This window comes from Vicia villosa, linkage group LG3 (assembly GCF_029867415.1).
Source record: "Vicia villosa cultivar HV-30 ecotype Madison, WI linkage group LG3, Vvil1.0, whole genome shotgun sequence".
In the NCBI taxonomy this organism is placed as follows: Eukaryota; Viridiplantae; Streptophyta; class Magnoliopsida; order Fabales; family Fabaceae; genus Vicia; species Vicia villosa.
This window is the reverse complement of record NC_081182.1, coordinates 132,768,241-132,792,327: the sequence shown is the minus strand read 5'-3', so window position 1 is coordinate 132,792,327 and position 24,087 is coordinate 132,768,241.

Sequence of the window (24,087 nt, the reverse complement as noted above, 5' to 3'; positions counted from 1 at the left end):
CAAAAGGCAAGACCCCACGGATGATTACAAAGTTTGGAAAGTGGTAATTTTGTGGAAAAGGTACATTGAAATGTAATGACCCCGTCCTCTCTCTCAACTTGGAATTCCTAAGCAAAGGCTTCCGTTGAAATGTGTTGAACTTCTCATGATAAACAGATGACCGCTGATGATCAAGTCTTGTCTGATGTAGTTACTTGCCATGAATCGCTAACTTTTGCCTGGACCGTCCTTTCGGGTTTTCAGTCCACCGGGTATTTTATTCTGTTTATGTCTCTAATTTTGCCTAGACCGCCCTTTCGGGTTTTCAATCCACCGAGACGCTCTTTTTTGCCTAAGCCGCCCTTTCGGGTTTTCAACTCACCGAGCTGTTCTTTTATTATTTTTAGGCGAAGTATTTCTTGACTACATCAGCATTCACGGGACGTGGGAACTCTTCTCCATCCATAGTTGCAAGAATTAATGCACCGCCAGAGAAGGCTTTCTTAACAACATATGGTCCTTCAAAACTAGGAGTCCACTTGCCCCTTGAATCGGAGGTGAAAGACAAGATCCTTTTGAGCACGAGGTCGCCTTCTCTGAATACACGAGGTCGAACCTTCTTATCAAAAGCTTTCTTCATTCTTTTCTGGTACAACTGACCATGGCGTAAAGCCGTCATTCTCTTTTCTTCTATCAAATTCAATTGATCAAACCTGCTCTGACACCACTCAGCCTCAGATAACTTGGTTTCCATTAAAACTCTCAATGATGGAATCTCAACCTCAATGGGGAGCACTGCTTCCATACCGTAAACCAAAGAAAAGGGGGTTGCCCCGGTTGAAGTACGAACAGATGTACGGTACCCATGCAAAGCAAATGGGAGCATCTCATGCCAGTCCTTGTACGTAACAACCATCTTTTGCACAATCTTCTTAATATTCTTATTTGCTGCTTCAACAGCTCCATTCATCTTTGGCCTATAAGGCGAAGAGTTGTGGTGTTCAATTTTGAAAATTTCACACAATTCTCTCATCATGCTGTTATTCAAATTCGAGCCATTATCAGTACTGATCTTGCTCGGTACACCATATCTGCAGATGATATTGTTCTTAATAAATCTGACCACAACTTGCTTTGTTACATTAGCATATGAAGCAGCTTCTACCCACTTGGTAAAGTAATCGATTGCTACCAGGATGAATCGATGTCCGTTCGAAGCCTTGGGTTCAATCATGCCAATCATATCGATACCCCACATGGAGAAAGGCCATGGAGAGGAAATGACATTGAGAAGTGTCGGAGGCACATGAATCTTGTCAGCATACACTTGACATTTGTGACACTTCTTTACAAACTTGTAGCAATCAGATTCCATTGTCAGCCAATAGTAACCTGATCTAAGCATCTTTTTAGCCATCGAATGTCCATTGGCATGAGTACCAAAAGAACCTTCATGGATTTCATGCATCAACATGTCTACTTCGTGTCTATCCACGCATCTGAGCAAAACCATGTCATAATTCCTTTTATACAAAACATCAGCATTGATGAAGAAACTGCCAGCCAATCTCCTCAAAGTTTTCTTATCCTTATTTGATGCCCCAAGTGGGTACTCTTGAGTCTGAAGGAAGTGCTTAATATCGAAATACCAAGGCTTTTCATCTGTTGATTCTTCAACTACAAATACATGAGCAGGTCTATCAAGACGCCTGATTGTAATCTGAGGCTCCTCATTATGAAAATTCACTTTGTACATGGAGGACAATTTGGCTAATGCATCAGCCATATGATTCTCATCTCGAGGGATGTGGTGGAATTCAACTTTGTTAAAGAACGTCAACAGCCTTCTGGCGTAATCTTTGTAAGGGATCAAGCCAGGATGACGAGTTTCCCATTCTCCTTTAATCTGATTAATCACAAGCGCAGAATCTCCATAAACATCAAGAATCTTAATTCTCAGATTAATGGCCTCTTCAAGCCCCATGATGCAAGCTTCATACTCCGCAATATTATTTGTACAATCAAAACATATCCTTGCAGTGAAAGGTACATGTGACCCATGCGGAGTGACAATAATGGCGCCAATTCCATGGCCATGAACGTTAGAAGCTCCATCAAAAATTAAACCCCACTTGGATTCAGGATCTGGTCCTTCTTCTGGCAATGGTTCATCCCAATCTTGAGATCTCAAGTACATTATATCTTCATCTGGGAAGTCCATTCTGATAGATTGACGATCATCAATTGGTTGGTGAGCGAGGTACTCTGCCAACACACTTCCTTTCACAGCTTTCTAAGCTCGATATTCAATATCATATTCTGATAACAACATTTGCCAGCGAGCGATCCTTCCAGTTAATGCAGGTTTCTCAAATACATACTTAATTGGATCCATTTTGGAAATCAATAGGGTGGTGTGGTTCAACATATACTGTCTCAGTCGGCGAGCAGCCCACACCAAAGCACAACAAGTTTTCTCAAGTAGCGAGTATCTTGTTTCGCACACGGTAAACTTTTTGCTAAGGTAGTATATTGCATACTCTTTTCGACCAGACTCGTCATGCTGACCCAACACACATCCCATTGAATTTTCAAGTACTGTGAGGTACATAATCAAAGGTCTTCCCTCAGCTGGAGGGAGCAGAATGGGAGGTTCAAGCAGATATTCTTTGATGTTGTCAAAAGCTTTCTGACAATCTTCATTCCACACACCTTCCTGATTTTTCTTTAACAACTTGAAGATTGGCTCACATGTTGCAGTCATATTGGAAATGAACCTGGAGATATAATTCAAACGTCCGAGGAAGCCTCTCACTTCTTTCTCAGTCTTTGGTGCTGGAATTTCCTGAGTTGCTTTGACTTTATCAGGATCTACTTCAATTCCTCTCTGGCTGACAATGAAACCCAATAATTTTCTAGAACGGACACCAAAAGTGCATTTGTTTGGATTTAAGCGGAGACGATACTTTCTCAACCGCTGAAACAACTTTAACAGATCCTCCATGTGCCCTTCCTCTGACTGGGATTTGGCAATCATGTCATCCACATAAACCTCAATTTCTTTGTGCATCATATCATGGAAAAGAGTGGTCATGGCCCTCTGATATGTTGCGCCAGCATTCTTTAACCCAAAAGGCATCACTTTGTAACAGAATGTTCCCCATGGCGTAATAAAGGTTGTCTTTTCCATGTCTTCAGGTGCCATCTTAATCTGATAGTATCTTGAAAAACCATCCATAAAGGAGAAAACCTCAAACTTTGCCGTGCTATCTAACAACTTGTCAATGTGAGGTAGAGGAAAATCATCTTTCCGACTGGCTTTATTCAAATCTCTATAATCAACACACATACAAACTTTTCCGTCTTTCTTCGGAACAGGCACTATATTGGCAATCCATTGAGGATATACAGAAGTGACAAGGAAACCTGCGTCTATCTGCTTCAAGACCTCATTCTTAATCTTTTCCGCCATATCAGGATGACTTCTCCTCAACTTTTGCTTGACAGGAGGACATTCTGGTTTCAACGGCAAACGATGCTCCACAATATCTGTGTCCAGCCCAGGCATATCTTGGTAGGACCACGCAAAAATGTCAACATACTCTTTAAGAAGCTCTACCATCCTCTTCTTAACATCTTGACCAAGCAGTGCCCTAATCTTGACTTCTTTCTTATCTTCTTCAGAACCCAAGTTGATGACTTCTAACGGCTCTTTATATGGCTGAATGGTGTCTTCCTCGTGCTCAAGCAGTCGGGAAATCTCATCAGGAATAAACTCATCACTCTCTTCTTCCGCCTCATACACAGGACACTTGAAGTTAGGAGAGGGTGCAGGGTCATTACTTTCGACGGTTTTACTGATTAATCTGCACAAGTGATTATTATTTTAGGAAAAGGAAAGATATATGCAAACATGTAATCGTGCAGATTATGGCAAATGAAAACAATTTTTAAGGTTTTTTGTGTTACCACTTTCCAGAAAAAGAAAAAAGATAAAAAGCATGTATATGCAGAAACAAAATGACTTTTATTGATGATTTTAATGTTTAAAACAAACAGAAAAAAGAGTCCAACAACTTCACTTTCATCTTGGGCAGAATGAAAGGATTTTTGAAAAACATAAAAGCAAATTACTTTGAAGCATGAGTACACTCAGGAATGTCAATGGTGATCCAGTTCTTAATCATCTTTCCACGGGTCACAAAATTTGGCACTTCTGGCTCTGGCTCATCTTCAATAATAGCGTTCACTTCTGGAAGAGTCGGATGTAGAAACCCAGCACTATGGAACATCTCCTGATAAGGACGAAAAGTAGATTCGGGCTTCATCACAGACTTGTCTGAGGCAGAAAATCCCAGACCAGCTCTATTCTTGTTCTCTTGCAGACTCACCACTTGTCCCCATACTCCTGAATGTCCATTCTGAACTACCAGTTGAGCATCTTTGAAGGAGGCAATGGAAGCTTCATCCTTTTTGAATTCATCATTAACAGACAGGGCTTGGAATGCAGTTCCAATGACTACTTCATCAGCCTCTATGGTACGGAATGAAGAGAGATGACTAATCAACAAAGCTTGTTCTCCATTCACAGCAACCATCTTTCCATCTTTCACAAATTTCAACTTCTGGTGGAGAGTCGAAGTAACTGCCCCAGCCTCGTGGATCCACGGGCGTTTCAATAAGCAACTGTATGCAGGAAAGATGTCCATCACTTGAAAAGTAATCTTGAAGACAAATGGTCCAATACCAATAGGCAAATCAACCTCTCCAACCACTGATTTCTTCGATCCATCAAAAGCCTTGACAATCACATTACTAAATCTCATTGGTGTGCCACCATAAGACAGCTTAGCAAGAGTGGATTTTGGCTTGACATTCAGAGATGAACCAGTATCGATCAACACATTGGACATTGAGTCCTCCTTGCAACTGACAGAGATGTGCAAAGCCAAATTATGATTTCTCCCTTCCTCAGGCAAATCTTCATCACTAAAGCTCAGATTGTTACATGCAGTGATATTACTCACAACCCCATTAAACTGATCCAGCGTCACATCATGATCCACAAAGGCTTGATCAAGTATTTTCATCAAAGAATCTCTATGAGCAGGAGAACTCGTCAGCAGCTCCATTATAGAGATCTTGTACGGAGTGCGATGCAACTGATCCACAATCTTATAATCACTCATCTTGATAAGCTTCAAAATCTCATCCATCTTCTTTCCTGAAGATGATCCAACAGTCACTTTTGTCACATCATTATTGTTCACAGGCACTTGAGTAGGATTCCCCTGGACATCCACAACTGTTTGGGGCTGGGTAAAAACTCGTCCACCTCTAGTCACTCTACTAACATCTGCTATATTCTCAACAGAAGACAGAGGCTTAATCTCAACTTCTTTTCCAGCTTCCAACATGGTGGCATTGTATCTGTAGGGTACAGCTTTATCAGAACTATAAGGTACAGATCCAGGCAAACATATCACAAGAGGTTCCACAGCAGCTTTGCCATAATAACCAATCTCTACACATTCCGAGATTTCAAAGCATGGTTCAGTCACATTGATATCATCTTCATCTCTATCCCTCAGAATCTCGATGAGCCTTTGATCTATCATCTCTTGTAAATCTCTTCTCACAATAGAACATCCTCGAGGATTAACTGAACAAATCCTACAAGCAGCATGATTATGCTCATAATGACTGTATTCACACAGAGTGGCATGCATCTCTACCAATGATCCTATGATGTGTTCCACACGATAAATCTTATACTTCCCAGGGCATCCATGCACCATATTCACAGCAGACGCTTCATGAGTTGGCAACGGATTATTCTGCACATTTGGGCCAATATCACGGAAGGAAAGCATACCAGAACGAACCAATCTCTTAACTTCATTCTTCAAAGGCCAACAATTCTCTAAGTCATGCCCAGGAGCGTTCTGATGAAAAGCACAAGTGGCATCAGCTTTGTACCACCAAGGGAGTTTCTCTGGAACAGGAGGTGGTGACCTTGGTTGAACCAACTTCTTATGAATTAGAGCAGGATACAGTTCAGTGTAAGTCATGGGGATAGGATCAACATTAACTCGAGGATACAGATTCCGCCTTGTTGGTTGTTGATTAACAGGAGCTACAGGCACTGAATTCACAACAGGAGTTACTGACGCAACTTGTTGAGATTGATTTCTGAATCGACTATTCCTCCCATGAGAAACAGCATTAGCATCTGATTCCTTCTTCTTTTGGAATGAAGAACCAAACTTCTTCGCACCACCGGACGAATTGTCATTCCGAACCAGACGACCTTCTCGCACAGCTTCTTCCAATCTGACACCCATACCCACCATTTCGGTGAAGTCTACAGGAGCACTTGCAATCATTTTCTCATAGTAAAACGGACCAAGAGTCTTCAGAAAAATCTTAGTCATCTCTTTTTCTTCCATCGGAGGAATCACTTGGGCGGCAACCTCACGCCATCTCTGAGCATATTCCTTGAAGGATTCCTTCTCTTTCTGCATCATAGCTCGCAATTGATCTCTATCAGGAGCCATGTCCACATTATACTTGTATTGCTTCACAAACGCCTCAGCTAAGTCATTAAAAGTGCGAATATGGGTGCTATCAAGGCCCATATACCATTTAGAAGCAGCTCCAGTCAAACTGTCTTGGAAATAATGGATCAACAGACGTTGGTCATCAGTGTGAGTGGACATCTTCCTTACATACATCACCAGATGTGCTTGAGGACAGGAATTTCCTTTATACTTTTCGAATTTAGGCAGCTTGAACTTAGCAGGTACTTTCACATTGGGAACAAGGCAAAGATCATGCACATTCTTTCCAAACAGTTCTTTCCCACAGAGAGCTTTCATCTCTTTCTGCAATTCTTCAAACTGATCTTGGAAACCATCCATTCTGTCATGAATTTCACTTGGAGCAGCATCATAAATGGCTCTGGGACAAAAGGACCAGTATGAACAATAGGAGATGTGTTGACCATAACAGGAGTCAACGGACGAGTCATTTCAGGAGCAGACAAATAACCTTCAGGCATGCCCCAAGGATATCCATTAGGCATACGTTGCTGAGTAGCACCAACAGGAACAACAGGAATGGTTGTAGCAGCAATTTCAGAAATCACAGTGGTCTGACCCTGAGCTTGGGCATTGGGAGGAGGAACCTGATTCCGATTCTGATTCTGAGCAGCCATCAATGTCTCAACCAGAGCAGTGAGACGATCCACACCAGATCTTAAAGTAACAACCTCTTCACGTAGCTCACGATTCTCTTATTCAAGACCTTCCATCTTCTTCTTGCAGTTAGCTCGAGTGTTATACCGGTGAGACAGCTTGATTCTGTATGAAGAACACTGAATAAGACCTCGGGAAAACTCTCGGAAGCAAGACCAAAAATGCAGAATGATGCATGAAATGCAATGCAAATGATTTTTATTTTAATTGGTTTTCAAGGAACTTTAAGACATTGATTGTAAACATTTAGCAAAAACAACATAACAACTTTCTTCATTAATAATAGAAAAGCTTACAAAAGGATTCAAAGATCCAAGATTACAAAACAAAGGATAAGCTAAAAACTAGAAGGGAACACTTCTGATGAAGATCCAACTCCTTTCTGCAGCTTCCTACGGAACTTCTCCAACTCATCTTTATAAAAGGCCTTCATATGAGCATTCTCGACCATCGGCTTATCAGCATCTTCCTTCCATGCAACTGAATCTTCATGACTACCAGAGGAAAATAAATCTTGACACTTCCTAATCTTGACAAAGAAAGTCTCTAAGTTCCTTGAAAACCATTTGTGAATGTCATTTTTATGAATGCATGAATGCATGGTTTATGCATCAATCACAATCAAGAGCACACAAGATCACAGCAAATCACACAAAATCACACAATCCAGGTTCAAAGGTTCGACGTCACGAGCATGGAGCCATGGGTCTACCCATCCCACAAGGTGTGTTCTAGGGCATTTTGTACTTGCCAATCGGGTTCTACAAAGGTTCCCAGAGTTTTCAATCTTCTATCGGATATTACCGGCACGCACAATTGCTCATGGGCGCCAATATTATGCCTAAAAAGACCTCGTCTGAGCGTAGTATCGCATGCCAACAAGCTCAAATTGGTACTTGATCTTGTTTCTGCACTACATCCTAAAAAGGCTTAGATTGGTTAAAAGGTTCTAGGCCATTCAGCTTCTACGGACACTCACTATTGAAAGTAATAGCGTTATCACGATGGTTCGTAACAACATCTACCACCTTCCATGAGGCCTCCACTGATTGGGGTTCCACCATATGACGCTCATGGTAAGGATTGCTCCTGACATGCGACTATTGGTCTTACCACCTCCTATCTCAAGTTACTCACCAAAGTTCGGGTTAGAACTTTATCTCATCACAGAGGAACCATCGAGCACCAAAAAGAAAAAAAGAAGATAAACAAACAAAGCACACAACAATATATACAGGTAAAACACACAGATAAACAAAAATAGGCTTCACACACTTAAAACTGAATTCCCCAGTGAAGTCGCCATTTTTCTGTAGCGGGGAAAATCTGATATCGAAGCCATGGGATTGACTCGAATCAATATTTCGTTGGAAATCACCACCGCGCTTTATTTTTTCAAAGGAAAGGGGAAAAGAACGTAAAACCCAAAGTTTTGTTTTTAAAACAAGAAAGAGAACTCAGGTTCGGGTGTTGATTATATGAGGGGAAGGTTTTAAGCACCCCTCATATCTGTGGTACTCCACAGGAACCTTTTTGAAAATCTGTGTCGTGTGTGCTAAAAAACAGTTTGTTTTATTTTTAAAATAAGCTCGGCAAAGCGTTAAGCTTTGTGCCTACATACCTCCTCGGTGCAATGGAGAAGTCAGAGCTAATGTAGTTCCGCTTAAAGGGAAAAACGTTTTTAAAACGAATAAACACTTTATCGTCGTCGGAGAGAAATACTCAGCCATTGATTTTGAGCATGAGAACAAATGAGTTCTTTGCATCGCAAATGAAAGAAGGGCTCCAACTCGGATAAAAATCAACGAGTATGCCACTAGCTCTCTCACGCGGAAAAGATCTCATTATATCAATCAATTTCAAAATCGTGGGGTATAACCACTCGTTTCGACAATTACAGTGTCTAAACTTTTTTAAAGAAAAAGCCACTAAGGGCGAAAGATATTTTTTAAAGAAAAAGGTTTTGACAAGGTTGCAAACATAAGAAGTTTTTTGAAAAAGGGAAAAGATTTTGAAAATTTAAGAAGGGGAGGAGATGAAGAGGCTATCCTATTGCGTAAAATAAAAGCTAAGGAAAGAAACGGTCTAACCGAAATAAGAAGCCAACACTTGACATTGTGAGTCAAGGTAGATTTCCCATCCTTTGGATTTATCAATACCAAACCATCACATTATCACTTGGGGATCCAGATGAACTTATTATCTTAGCACCATTTCGCATTAAGCACATTAAAATTCTGACGAAAATCGGGCAGAGTAACGGTTGTTTTCGGGTAAAATCCTTATATCAATGCCTCAGAATTAACCATCAAGGGATTTCAAGGAAATACCTGCATACACAAACAGACAACAATCCAATTCCAGACAGACAGAATAACAACAGAGTAATAACAGAATAAGGGTCCAGAGGCACTAAGTCCATAAGTCCGAATCTCCAAAATGCTTGGGATAGTAACCAATAGTCCAAAAGAGAGCCTTAAGTGTTTTTTAGATTTTTGTTGTTTATTAGTGTTTTAGCATAAAAGTAAAGTATGGTCAAAGTGGACAAAGAGAAAATAGCGGAAACATAAATATATGTCCAAATGGACAAAGGAAAAATAGCGGAATGTAAATATGATGAAATGATAAAATAAAGCAATAAAGCGAGAAATATAAAGAGCGGTATAATAAAGTGCGGAAATTAAAGTTAGTTGTTAGATGTTAAAGATAACCATCTTGAAACTTGTCAAGTATGTTATCAAAGTTAGTAAGAAAGATCGATGGTGTGTGAAGGATGTTCTCGGATTTAAATTCAATGGAACTTTATCAGAAGCTTGATAAAATCATAGCGACTACACGATAAAATTCCATAAGTCATAAATCAACCGCATACAATTCTCTTCCATGTTTGATCTTTTTGATTCGGGACACGAAATATAACGCTATGTTAAGCAGATCGCCAAGTGATTTATGTAGAAATCACCCTACAACGAGGCCGGTCAAAACTTTATGTACTAATGCATGCGTGAGGAATGATATGTAGATCATTCTCCGAAAGCAATACCGCACGAAAAGAAAATGGTGAGTGATCTAGTATTTACTAAGAATCCATAAGAATTCTCAAAGTATTAAGACTTTCATCGATCAAAATAAAGAGAAGCAAAGATGGAACCACATTAAAAGCTCCTTTCATCCATAATTTCAATCATTTAATATTGCGAATTTGGATTCTCATCCTATCGACGCCCTAAGTCCATTGAAATTAGAGAGAAATTAGGCCTCTAATTTGTGATTCAAAGAAATTATCAAAAGAATGGAGTAGAAGAAGAGTTAAAACCAAAAAACAAGTCAAAAATAGCAAAAACAAGCATTCTGCCTCACTGGAAATCGATTCACCTCTGTAGGAAATCGATTTCCTGCTTGCAGAATTCAGATCTGGTGCAAAAAACAGAGTGGAAATCGATTTCCCTCTGTAGGAAATCGATTTCCTGCGCACAATTTTCAAAAAAACAGCATTATGAACTTTGAAATTTGATTTAGGCAAACATACAAACACCTTATGATCACATATCCATTGGAGCACGAATTTTCCATCAAATCACCATCAAATAGGACCAATATAGCATCAAAGATGCATTGAACACAAGCAACAAAGAATCACATTATGGTAGATGGAAGAGGATGATGAAAATTACCAATTCTTGAACAAAACTTAGATCCACTTCAACAATCACCAACACAAATCTTGATCTCTCAACAATTGAAGAAAAAAGAGTGAAATGGATGGTGGTTTAGCTCAAAGTTTGTGAGGTTCAAGGTGTGACTCACAAACTTTATAATTACAAATTGATCAAAGGTTCAAGCGTTAAACTTGTGTGTTAAAACCTAACACAAACATCACGAGTCACCACACATTGAATCATAATCAATTTGGATATTATCACCAAGTGATTGATATATTGCTTCAACTATTATCATGTCATTGCAAACAAGTTAATCAAGTGAGTATTTTAATCAATTTACATTAGCGTAACTATTTGATTTTCTAAGCGATCTCTTCATCAATAATCCTTAACTATTTTGTGGTTTTATCACATATCCGATTCTTTCAATAGAGGTTCGGAATAGACGCAAGTCAATCCCGATACGCTTTCGCTTAAGTTTGAAATAATCCCGAAAAATTCTGAGGCATCTATTCACCCCCGCTCTAAATCCTCAAGCCTAGCGTCTAATAAGTGGCATCAAGAGCTCTGGTTTATTCCGTGCTACGTGAAACACTTATTGGAAAGATGGCTTCCGGACCTAAAGGGGCTCACAATAGAGCTCCAGTTTTCAACGGTGAAAACTATGGCTATTGGAAGGATTGTATGTGCGTTCATATCAATGGCATTGATAGGAACATCTGGACAGCAATTGTCAATGGTCCTTTTCAAATTACCATGACAAATGCAGCTGGTGCAGTTGTTCCAAAACCAGAAAATACTTAGGATGCTGAAGATGAAAAGAGATATGGATACGATTGGAAAGCGAGAAACATTCTAATCTCAGCTCTAGGAGTTGATGAATACTATCGTGTTTCCCATTGTAGATCCGCTAAAGCTATGTGGGACACATTGCAAGTTACCCATGAGGGCACGGATGATGTAAAACTAGCTAGAATCAATACGTTAACTCAAGAGTTCAAACTCTTTCACATGGAAGATGGTGAATCCATCGAAAACATGCAAAAGAGATTCGTGCATCTGAAAAATCATTTAAATTCTCTTGATAGACCTGTTTCCAATGCAGTTGCGACTAAAAAAATTGTAAGGTGTTTAAACAGGGAATCGCAACCCAAGGTTACAACCATAAAGGAAGCAAACGATCTAAATACCTTAGACATCACCACTCTCTTCGGTAAACTGGAAGAACATGAGCAACATCTTAAATGCCTTGACATGCATGAGAAAAGGGCAAAGAAAGATAAGAACATGGAGAAAGAGGTAGAGAAGAAGTCAATAGCTCTAAAAGCTTCAAGCTCCAAGACCTCAAAGCAAGAGCTAGAGGATAGTGATACTAGGGATGATGAAGAATCGGATGATGAGGAAATGAGACTGTTCGTGCGAAGATAAAACAAGTACATAAAGAAAAATAGAGCAAAACACTCCGGCAAAAGCTTGATTAATCATAAGAAGCAATTCGACAAGTTCAAACAAGATGAGAATAACAAAGGAAAAACCAAAGGTCCTGGTTTCAATTGCGGCAAAGATGGTCATTACCAACCGGATTGTCCATATCTCAAGAAGGAGAAAGACAAGAATCAAAGCAAAAGTCACAACAAGTCTAGAAAAGCTTATATAGCATGGGAAAGTGATTCCTCTAGAGAAGACTCATCAAGCGATGAAGAAGAATCAGCAAACTTATGTCTTATGGCTCATCAACACAAGAAAAAGAAATGTGTAAGTCATCTTAAACCTGAACTTGTAGATAAGGCATCTCATGCTCAATTAAAATTAGCCTTTGAAGAACTACATAGAGATGCAATTGAAGCTTTCAAACTTTTGGCCTCAAATAAGAAATTTTTTTCATATCTTGAATTAAAAGTTGAGAAGACCGAAAAGGACATGGAAGCTTTGAAACAATCTATGCTAGATATTCAAAAGGATAAAATTGAGGAAGATCCTACATCATGGTTTGGTTGTGAGAGATGTCATATTTGGCAAAAAGAGGTGAGAGATCTAAAGGCCAAATTAGATAAGGCTCTACAACCAAAAGTGACCTTTGCGGTTGATCCAAATAAGTTCAAAAGATCGTATACTCCTTTATATAGTAAATACACTTTTGTACCAAAAGTATCAACTAGCAAAATAGCATACTCTCATCATATTACTTGTCACTATTGTTGCAAAAAGGGACATACCATTGAAAAATGCAAATTTAGGAGGATTTTAGTTCCTAAAGGAGTATTTCAATGGTTGCCTAAGTGCAACAGTTTATGTACTCACCACCTAGGACCCAATAAAGATTGGGGACCTTCAACTCTAAATTAATTTTGCAGGAAAAGTGTCTTGACATTGCCGAAAGGTTGTGGTTCCTTGATAGCGGATGTTCAAGACACATGACGGGAGACATATCACTCTTTGTTGAGTTCCACACAAAGAAAAAGGGGTATGTCACCTATGGAGACAACAATCGGGGAGCTATACTTGGTAAAGGAAGTGTAGGTAACCCGTCTACCACAACTATAACTGATGTGTTACTAGTAGAAGGTATTAAACACAATTTCCTAAGTATTAGTCACTTGTGCGACAAAGACTTCAAAGTAACTTTTACAAATTCTGGCTGCACAATAGAACATATTGAGAAAAGAGAGATCATGTTTAATGGCACATGAGTAAACCACATTTATATGCTAAAACTTGGACGAAGGCATACTTTTTTTGGTTACTCTCAATCTAGTAAGGCATATAGGCATATAGGTTCTCTCAATTTAGTTACTACTTATTGTTGAAGAGTCAGTTCATGTTTCCTTTGATGAATCTTATGCAAAATGTGTCGAGAAAGGTATATCTTTTGATAGTGCAGGCCCATCTACTGAAGACATTGTCAAAGATAAGGAAGACGAAAGTGAAAGTGTTGCAAAGGAAGATGCTAAGAAAGAGAAAGATGAGTCTCATGATAGTGTTGAAAAAGAAAGCATCTCAAACAATGAAGAACTTCCTAAGGCCTGGACAAATGTAAAAGATCATCCAATCGACAACATAATAGGGGACATCTCAAAGGGCGTGACAACACGCTCCAAGATAAGTAACTTTTGTCATCATTTTGCTTTTGTTTCACAAGTTGAACCGAAAAACGCTAAGGACGCATTACTTAATGAGCATTGGCTAATGGCCATGCAAGAAGAATTAAACCAATTTAAACGGAATGATGTTTGGGACCTTGTCCCTCATTCGGGAGATCATCAAGTAATCGGTACTAGATGGGTTTTTCGTAACAAACTTGATGAAAACGGAGTTATCACTAGAAACAAAGCTAGATTAGTTGCTCAAGGTTATAATCAAGAGGAAGGTATTGATTATGAAGAGACGTACGTTCTCGTAACACGTCTCGAAGCTATTCGTCTCTTACTTGCTTATGCTTGTTCAAAAGACTTTAAACTATTTCAAATGGATGTTAAAAGTGCCTTTTTAAATGGCTATATTAATGAAGAGGTCTATGTAGCTCAACCACCCGACATTGAAAATTATAAGTATCCAACTCATGTTTATAAGTTGAAACGTGCTTTATACGGTCTCAAACAAGCCCCTAGGGCTTGGTATGAACGGTTAAACAAATTTCTACTTAGTCAAGGATACTTTAGGGGTAAAGTTGATACCACCCTCTTCATTAAAAGAAAAGATAAAGATATACTTTTTGTTCAAGTTTATGTAGATGATATAATATTTGGGTCATCTAATGCAAAACTTGTCAAAGAATTCTCTAAGCTTATGCAGAGTGAATTTAAGATGAGCCTCATGGGAGAGTTGAACTTCTTTCTTGGTCTACAAATCAAGCAATTGGTCATGGAACTTTCATAAATCAAACTAAGTATTGCACAGAATTGCTTAAGAGATTTGGAATGAGTGAGTCAAAAGAAATTGACACACCTATGGCAACAAATAGCGACCTAGACAAAGATGAAAAAGGGTAAAGAGGTATATGTGAAATTATACCGAGGCATGATAGGTTCTCTATTATATCTCACAACTTCAAGACCGGACATTATGTTTAGTGTTTGCATGTGTGCAAGATACCAATCTTGTCCAAAGGAATCACATCTAAAGGCCGTAAAAAGAATTCTACGATATCTCCGTGGAACTACTACTTATGGCCTATGGTATCCTAAACGGAATGAATACTACTTGGTGGGATTCTCCGACTCCGACTTTGCTGGATGCAAATCTGATAGAAAGAGTATCAGTGGGACATGTCATCTATTCTCCGATTCATTGATAAGTTGGCACAGCAAGAAACAAGTGTCAGTCACATTATCTACAGCTGAAGCAGAATATGTAGCTGCAGGAAGCTGTTGTGCTCAGATATTATGGCTCAAGCAGCAGCTCATTGACTTTGGTATTAAGCTTGATCGTATACCTATCATGTGCGACAACACTAGTGCTATCAATTTAAGCAAGAATCCAGTCCTACACTCACGAACCAAGCATATCGAAATAAGGCATCACTTCTTAAGAGATCATGTCAAAAAGGAGAAGTTATCTTTGAACATATAGAAAGCAAGAAGCAACTAGCTGATATCTTCACCAAACCTCTTGCAATCGAGCAATTCTTCACCATTCGCAGAGAATTAGGGATATTAGATATCTCTAATTTGAGCTAAACATTTTTTTGTTGTTTATTTAATTATTTTTAACTTTATACTTTGATTATGCTCAAGCTAACACTTCTCTTAGTATGAAGGTAGTACGAAATCAATCAAGGATCGTGCTACATTGACAAAGATGACAAGATAGCTGCAAGTTGATAAAATGGTAACATGTTTGTTGTTCACTTCCAAAAATATCATTGATGCTATAATATGCTATCAATTAACATGTTTATAGTGACTTCTTATATGCTTCTCCACCTATCTCATTTACATGTATATGTTGTTCATAATTACTCATAACATATCATGTTTGGGCATAAAAATAATAAAATAAGCATACATCTAACATGTTTGGGTAGACGTTAGCGAGCATTGCATTAGTTCATTTCATTGCATTGCATCTTATTTCTGTCATGTTATTATGTCTTTTATTACTTGAACTTAAGCTTGGTTTGTACCTTTAAATATGTTTGGATATTATGCTCTATTTCTTTACTATTATGTTATGTAAGACATTGTTTTGTTTAGATTATTTTGTTATCCTCTTCTACTATTCTCCTGGTTTCTTTCTTTTGATGTTGTCAAAGGGGGAGATGAGTTGAGAGTACGGGGGAGCTTAGTACGGGGGAGCTTACGCATATAAGACCAGGGGAGCTTTCGTCATTTAATCAAATGTTTGCCATCATCAAAAAGGGGGAGTATGTAAGTACAAGCCTATACTCACCAAGGAGTTTTCGATTCATGGCTAACATCATAAGTGAGCAAACACAAAAGCACAAGTGGATAACTCAAGGAAAATCAAGTTTTGGCTATCTAAGACAATGTAGGTCAACCTACCCTGTGTCAAGGTCAACCTATAAAGCTCAAATTACTCAACATATGGTTTTGCATCAACTAGGCCGACCCAGTGCATCATTTGGTCGACTCAAATTAAGGCAAACAAAGAAGATACAAACATGCCACTGTTAGGTCGACCCACTCACCTTCCTAGGTCGACCTAAACTGAAGGAATTTACACATGTCACTGTTAGGTCGACCTACCAACACTCCTAGGTCGACCTAAACTGAAGAAAAGTCCCAAGAACGCATTTCAACTGACTTTAGGTCAACCTAAACCTTCAACAGGCCGACCTAACTGGCAACAACTGACTTTAGGTCGACCTAAACCTTCAACAGGTCAACCTAACTGGGAACAATTTCAACTCAACTAAATCTGCTTCTGTTAGGTCGACATAATCAATAAAACAGGTCAACCTATCTGCTCAAAAAGTGCCACATTGAATGTTTGCTCAGCACTAACATACCAGCTCCTTATATATCATCTTATGTTAATTATTTTCAGATGAACACCAACAACTGAAAGAGACACAAAGGCTTCTCATCTTCGTTCTTCTTCTCAACTCCAACACAACTGCACACAATCATTTTTGCGTTGAGGGTTTGCGATCAAGATCGATAACGTCCATGGAACGGAATTGAAGATTCCTAGTGGGTGAAGATTTGTGGGGTTTTTGGTGAATAAAATCAGCAGATTTTGTCCTCCAAGATTGGTGAATTTTAGGGGTTTTTATCAAGAGGCTTCATCAAAGATTGAGCTGAGTGTGAAGATTGAAGAACAAGGGTTCAAGCAATTCAAGACACTGCAGAAAGGGAATCAAAGTGAAGCTCTTGGAAGATACTTGATCTGGCTGAAGATTAAGGGGAATAAGATTCAAAGGATCAACATATTCGGTTTATCGTTATCGCTTTGTTATCTTCTTTGTATAAACTGTTTTCAATAATAATGAAAGACATCCCAATTCCCGTTTGGAATTGGGGGCAGATGTAGTCGTAGCAAGGAGGAGGCTTACTCTGAGAAGAACTAGCAACTCTCAAGGCACGGAGAGAAACCCTAATGCGCTTCTCTTGATACTATTTTGAATTAACCTTGTCAGGATCATAGGACAGCTTTGGCTTCTTGGCTGCCTTTGATTGTGCTTCTGAAGCTTTTCTTTTTAATCTCTTTTCCTTCTTCTTCTGTTTTTTCTTCTTTAACTCAGCCAACGATGGAAAAGTTTGTCCTCTGATCCATGCAGGATCAACAGAAGATTGAGCAAGAACACATGTCTTCAAGTAGCGCTTAACAGACTTGTGTAGCTCTTCTTTGAACAGCTGTGAGAAGTTCTCAATAGGAGATCTTCTGATCAGAATATCTGGAGCTATTCTTGGAGCAGAAGTTACCTCCGGAATCAGAAGCATCCATCAAATCACTCTCTACTAGAATATCTGAGATCATTCTAGCAAGAGGAATAGTGTTCTTCTTGAACTCAGGAAACTTCTTGCGTTCCTCATCTCTAGATTCTTCAATATTCGTTTTCAGATGTTGAAATAGAATAGTTGAGAGAGAGACTTTAATACCTTTCCCAATGCAGAAGAGAGCATACTTGTGATCCTGACTCATGTACTTGCCACTGATATCTCTATTTCTATGATAGAAAGTTCCCAGAATAATTTCAGCCCAAACTCTATAGAACGGTTTCAGCAATGTAGTTTGATTTGGTGAAGCTTTAAAGGCAGACAGTTCTTCATCAACTTTCTCCCAAGGAACTCTACCAGGTTGAGCGCATGTGATTCCTTCTGAATCATCAAGATTATATAGTTTCCTTATCAACTTCTCTGTTATAACAATTTCATGCCCTAGCACAAAAGAGATGATAGCAGTAGGAGTAACTGTTGCATGCTTCCAGAAATCCATTACCAAGTGAGGATAAACTGGTCCAATCAGTCTCTCAAAATAGTTTGACCATCCTTGAACCAGCATCGTCTCCTTGACATTCAAACCATGTTCCAGAAGACTTTCAAAGTCAACCATTGTTTCAGTTAAAACTTCCAGTTCTCCATTTGGAATAGAACATGTCTTCAATGGACAATAACCAAACTTGCGATGAAAACAATGTGCAGAAGACATTTCAAGTTCCAGACTTGAAGATGAAAGCATGAAGAGACTCTGAGATTCGGTTAGAATTAGGGTTTATGCAACAAGGAGGGAAAAAGAGAGAGATGAAAATGAAGAGACAATGTGTGAAGAAAGAGAATGTAAAAAGATAAATTGTAATGAGGATGAGTTTTTATAGGGACGGATTTGAAATGAAATGCAATGTGTGTTTAAAAAAAAATCAATTGCATTTAATGAGAAATGACGTTAGGAGAGATAATGTAACATTTTAAGTAATTTGCACAGTTACCTAGGGTTGCGTCTCCTCAACTGTACGCGTGCTTGTCCAAATAGAGTGAACACGTGATCAACATCTGGAAAGCTGGTGACAGTTGTTTTGCTTTAAAAGAACTTCTGAATCAACTTAGATAATGAAACGTTAGTGATAACAGAATCAGAACTTCTAATTGATCATCATCAGAACTTCTTATAAGAAAATAAAACAAGATCATTTCAGAACTAATCCAAATATCATAACTTCTCATCTTCTCATTTTGGGCATAACTCCATACTGATATTCTTCAGAATGAACTTAAACCTACCTTCAGCAAGGGGTTTTGTAAAGATATCAGCCCATTGATGGTCTGTATCAACGAAGTTCAAAGAGAGAACACCCTTCTGAACATAGTCCCTAATGAAATGATGTTTGATCTCAATATGTTTAGCTTTGGAATGTAAGATGGGATTCTTAGATAAACAAATAGCAGAAGTATTATCACAGAAGATAGGAATGTTACTCTCATATATCTGATAATCTTCTAGCTGACTCTTCATCCAGAGCATCTGTGTACTACATCCAGCAGCAGCAACATATTCTGCTTCTGTAGTAGATAGTGCAATGGTAGCTTGCTTCTTGCTGTACCAGGAGATTAGATGACTTCAAAGAAATTGACAACTTCCATAAGTACTCTTTTTTTCAATTCTATCTCCAGCGTAGTCAGCATCACAATACCCTACTAAGTTGTTGATCAGTCACAGTTTTGCTATAATTCATCAGTCATCTCGGTTAATTTTTGTGATGTTTGGTTACTAAATTAAGCCAGTTACAATAAAGATATCGTTGTTTTATAATTGTTTGGCCAATTGGTTTGATTCCGAGACTACTGATATTTGTAGGGAGATTTTGTGTGTTTTTGCAGGAAAAATGGCGAAGAAGGGAATCGAGCATTGTTCAGACGCAACTCCGGACATGTGTGAAAGTTAAGGAAAAAGACATTCTGCCCAAACGCATGTCCAAACGCGTCTCCAAGCCTCTAGGAAGCCAGAAAACCATGCTGCTGCCCATACGCGTCCACAAACGCGTCTCACTCCAGAAGGGAGTCAAAGAGCTAAGGTTCTGCTCACACGTGTCCCTAGACGCGTCTCTGCCTCACACACGCGTTCCCAGACGCATCTCAAAAGGCCAAGAATTGTGATCTCTGGCCACATGCGTCCCAGGACGCGTTCCAACTGAAGAAAAAGCAAAGGAGAAGTCCCCTCTGGCCACACGCGTCCCTGGACGCGTCTCTCTGGTCCATACGCGTTTCCACACGCGTCTCTGCGTGATATTTTGGGCTTAAGTTGCAAAAAGCCCAGAAAGAGAAAGATAAAAGGAAGGAAACGTGTTTGGGAGCGGGGTCGACGAATTTTACAGAGAAAAATAGAATTGAGAGTACTGGAGAACGGAGGATTGGCGGAAGTTTCATGATTGAAGACTACAACCAGTCTGAAGATTGATTCATCCAAAAAAATTGCTGTAATGAATACTGTTTTTATTTTAATTATATTTTCTGTTATGAGTAGCTAAACCCCCTATTGCTAGGGGGGTGATTCTGATTTCAATTGTGATAAACATGTTAAATTGATGCAATAATAATATTAGTTTCATTCAGTTGATTTGTTCTTTGTCTGATCGTAATGCTCTTCCCGTCAGAAAAACGGATGGTGATTTTGATAAGTGATTTTAACTGGACACTAATTCTCTTGTTGACATGATGCAGAACATATTATAACGTATATCACCTAGGACTAGGGATATCTTATTATAACCGGAATTCTTGTTATTTGAATACTTGTTCCTACCGCAATTACCTATGGACATAGTGATTAGGTAGAGACGTCAAGAAAATCTTATTACTAAGGACTTAGAATAAGACACTTAGAGAACCGGTAATTAACTGATGAACCTACGTTGTTGCATTAAGAAGACCAGTTTGTTATAAGTGAAATCATTCACTGACCCCCCCTAGCAATCTGCTCATATCTGATAATTCGTGATTTATTCTTTTTATCGTTTGTTTTATATAGTTTAGTCATTATTTTACAACATCAAACCAAACCCCCAGGTTCTTTTAGTTTGATTGAATCATTATAGAACTTATATTGCCACAGCAATCCTTGAGATCGATACTTGGATAATCTCCACTTTATAAACTACATCGGTAGAAAATAGTACACTTGCTATTTTTCCGATCAAGTTTTTGGCGCCGTTGCCGCGGATTGCCAAAATATAAGTTAAATAATAATTCAATTGAATTTTTTTTTTGTTGCTCAGCAACTAAAATTATATTTTGTTTGCTGTGTGCTCATCACTAATAATTGTCTAATCTTTTATGCGAGGTAAGGCCTCAGCAGATTTTCTCTTTGACGCAGAGCCAGAACGATCGTTGCAAGCTAGACTTCGGAAAGCGAAACGAGATAGACTGGAAGCTATAAAAGAGAACCAAACATCTTCAGAATCTGAAAGAGACGAGATTTTTTCTATTCATTCAGAGCATTCGGATTCGGAAGCTGAAACAATGGCAGCTCCCGTAGAAAGATTATTAGGTGATTATGGTGGAGCTAATGCACCAACCGGCCGGATGACGATTGTGAATCAACCGGTCGATGTCGCTCACTTTCAGTTGCACCCAGCAACAATACGATAACCTGAAAAGAAACCTTTCTCTGGAAGAATCAATGAAGATGCAAACAAACACTTGCAGAGGTTTCTTACTATGACAACGTCGTTAAAAATAGAGGGGCATTCTGAAGAGGCGAAGAAACTGGTAATGTTTCCATTTACTTTGTCAGATGATGCTGAAGAGTGGTTTTACTCTTTGCCTGCTGGAAGTATCACAACTTGGCAACAAATGGAGACAACGTTTCTGAATGAGTATTTTCCTGCTTCTGTGTATATCCGCAAGAGATATGACATCGTTAATTTTAAACAGAAGGAAGGAGAATCACTTGGAGATGCATATAAAAGGTTCAAGAGGTTGTTAGTTGCATGCCCAACTCATAACATGGATGTAACCGAACAAATGCAGAACTTTGTGAATGGTCTGAAGTTGAAAACTAAGCAACTAATTGACACAGCTGCCGGTGGTTCAAAAAATTTTAAAACAGCCACTGAGATAAAGAAGATCATTGATGCTATTGCAGCAAACGAACACTTAGAGCTGTATGACCGCAGTGTAAATCAACCAGAAGGGTTAGTTGATTTGAAGTTGACGAATCAAGTTGTTAAGATGGAAGAGCAGATCGCAGCTGAAGTTGAGCGCAGATTAAAACAAATGGCTCTTGAAAAACAAACGGTGGCTCAAATTCAACCTGCACAACCGACTCAAGCAGTGAATTGTGAAATATGTGGGGGACCTCACTTTGCCGTGCATTGTGTGGTCACAGCCAAGCAGGTGGAAGAAATCAATTTTTTGAAGCAGAACAACCCTTACTCTAATACTTACAATCCAGGGTGGAAGAATCATCCAAATTTCTCCTGGAAGGATCAACAAGGGAATGTTCCAAAACAAGGGGTGATTCCTTATCAAAATCAGCCACAACAACAACAGCAGTATCGATCACCGCAACAACAACCGTATCAACAACCTTATCAACAAGCTCAACAACAATTCCAACAACAAGGGCCAAGAAAAGCAGATTGGGAGATCGCCATTGAAAAAATGGCCGCTTAGAGCTGTCAATTCCAAGAAGAAACAAGAAGTAATTTTCGGAACACAGGTGCATCCATTAAGAATCTTGAAATTCAAATGAGTCAGATAGCACAACAACTAGCAAGTCCCCAACAACCTGGTGCTCTGCCTAGTGCAACAATTCCAAATCCCAAAGACCACAATAATGTGAGTGCCATAATCACTAGAAGTGGTAAAGCAAAAGAAGCTATGAAGGAAAATGCCGAAGGAGAAGAACCATTATTGGAAGTTGATCTAGAAATAAAGGAGAATGAGGTGGAAGCTGAAGAGTTGGTTGTGTCGGAACCTGTGACAAAAGAGAAGGAGGTTGAACCAAAACCAACCATTAAACTTCCTTTCCCTACAAGAAATAAGAAGAAAGGGCAGCATGAGAAAAATTTTGAAAAATTCTTGGAGATGTTCAAAAAGCTTGAGTTAAATATTCCTGTCCTGGAGGCGTTGGAGCAAATGCCTACATATGCCAAATTCATGAAGGACATCATCTCAAAGAAAAGAACCACCGATCGTGACCCTATTATTCTAACCGAAACTTGTAGTGCTATTTTGCAGGGTATGAAGATCCCGGTGAAAAAGAAGGACCGAGGTTCCGTGACTATCCCTTGCACAATTGGGGATCGGTCCTTCAAGAAAGCTCTTATCGATTTAGGAGCAAGTGTGAGTCTCATGCCGCTATCTATTTACAAAAGACTAGGAATCGGCAAAGTGCAAGATACAAGGATGACACTCCAATTTGCGGATCACTCAGTAAAGAGACCTTACGGGATAGTAGAAGATGTGCTTGTAAAGATTGATAAGTTTGTGTTCCCGGTGGATTTTGTCATCTTAGAGATGCCGGAGGATGAAGAAATTCCGATAATTTTGGGAAGACCATTCTTAGAGACTGGAAGATGTTTGATAGATATAGAAGAAGGCACAATGACTTTGAAGGTATATGATGAGGAGTTAAAAATTGATGTTCGAAACACTATGAAGTATAAGGATGATGTTGCAACCAGTCAACATATTGAGGTAATTGATCAAATTGTTATTGATGCACATGCTTTAAAGTCACAACAATTACCTTTAGACAGGGTGTTGAGTCTATCAATTTTCGATGAAACGGAAGTGGTTGACGAAAAAGAAATGGAAGTAATAGCAATGATGGGAGCGACACCAACTTGTAAAGGCTCTCGACAAAACCGATGGGAGGATTTAAGGCAACCTTTAATGGAGGAGAAGAAAGGTGAATCAAAGAAGGGGGCTGAATTGAAACAACTTCCGGAAAACCTCAAATATGTCTTTTTAGACACCGAAAGTAAATGCCCGGCTATAATAAGTTCCCACCTTGAAGTTCTTCAAGAAAACAGGCTTGTCGAAGATCTGAAGAAACATAAAAGTGCCATGGGATGGTCTATTGAAGATTTGAAAGGAATTAGTCCTACGGTTTGCATGCACAAAATTCTCATGGAAGATGATCAAAAACCGGTAGTCCAACCCCAAAGGCGGCTAAATCCCGCGATGAAAGAAGTTGTCAGAAAAGAAGTTGTGAAACTTTTAGATGCCGGGATGATTTACCCTATATCTGATAGTTCTTGGGTGAGCCCTGTTCATGTAGTACCAAAA